The following is a 790-nucleotide window of genomic DNA, read 5'->3' as shown; positions in this document are numbered from 1 at the left end:
TGTTCAGTGGTATAGCATTGACCCAGTCTACAAAATGTTCAATGTTTAGCCCTACAGAAAAACAAACAAACAAAAAAACACCCAAACCTTAGGTAGAAAACAACAAACCCTGCTATGTTGTGAGGTTTAGCACGCCATGGTCAAGCTTTCTTTAGACTGAGTGGGTTTATGGGCTGTAGTTATGATTGAAGAAAAGGTGGCCTCACTGATAAAGTTTTGGGAGGGTAGTTTTATAATGCTGGAAACACACATGCCAGAGTTTTTAGACAGTTGGGGTTCTAGCATCACCCTTGACCCCAGTGTCATGGGATGGTCCCCATGTACCCATCCTCTTACTCCTCCTTGAGTTAAGAAAAACTGAAAACCAACAACCCTTTCAGAAGAAATGACTTTCCTCTTTCCTTGTACTAGGCCAGTGGGGTTGACACAGTGTGATTTCTCAGAGATTCTACAATGTACCTTTCCCAAGGTGTGAGTTAAAATTAAAGTGCAAAATCATCTGTCCATCTGGAAGGGGAATTGCTGTATCTTTAACCAATGGGGCCCATTGTCTAATGACAGAAAATAGTAGCAGAAACAGTTAAGAATAAGATTTCAATGACCGGTGGCAGGCAGAGCAAGTGGTCCTCTGTGAGTTCAAGGCCAGCCTGGTGTACAGAGTGAATTCTAGGCCAACCAAGGCTAACACAACTAGCTCTTTTCTAATAAGAGAAAGAAAGAAAGAAAGAAAGAAAGAAAGAAAGAAAGAAAGAAAGAAAGAAAGAAAGAAAGAAAGAAAGAAAGAAAGAAA

General features: G+C 40.5%; 1 protein-coding gene across 3 annotated transcripts in view; it reads right to left on the bottom strand.

Annotated features, from left to right (window-relative positions):
* The window catches only part of Dennd4a (DENN domain containing 4A), a 109,765-nt gene that overhangs the window by 85,706 nt on the left and 23,269 nt on the right, over positions 1 to 790 (bottom strand). The gene's annotated exons all lie outside the window — the stretch shown is intronic.

The sequence above is a fragment of the Mus pahari genome, chromosome 10 (genome assembly GCF_900095145.1).
Source record: "Mus pahari chromosome 10, PAHARI_EIJ_v1.1, whole genome shotgun sequence".
NCBI classification, from domain to species: domain Eukaryota; kingdom Metazoa; phylum Chordata; class Mammalia; order Rodentia; family Muridae; genus Mus; species Mus pahari.
Note: the sequence above shows the minus strand (reverse complement) of the source record. Positions and strands in the feature narration are given on the sequence as shown.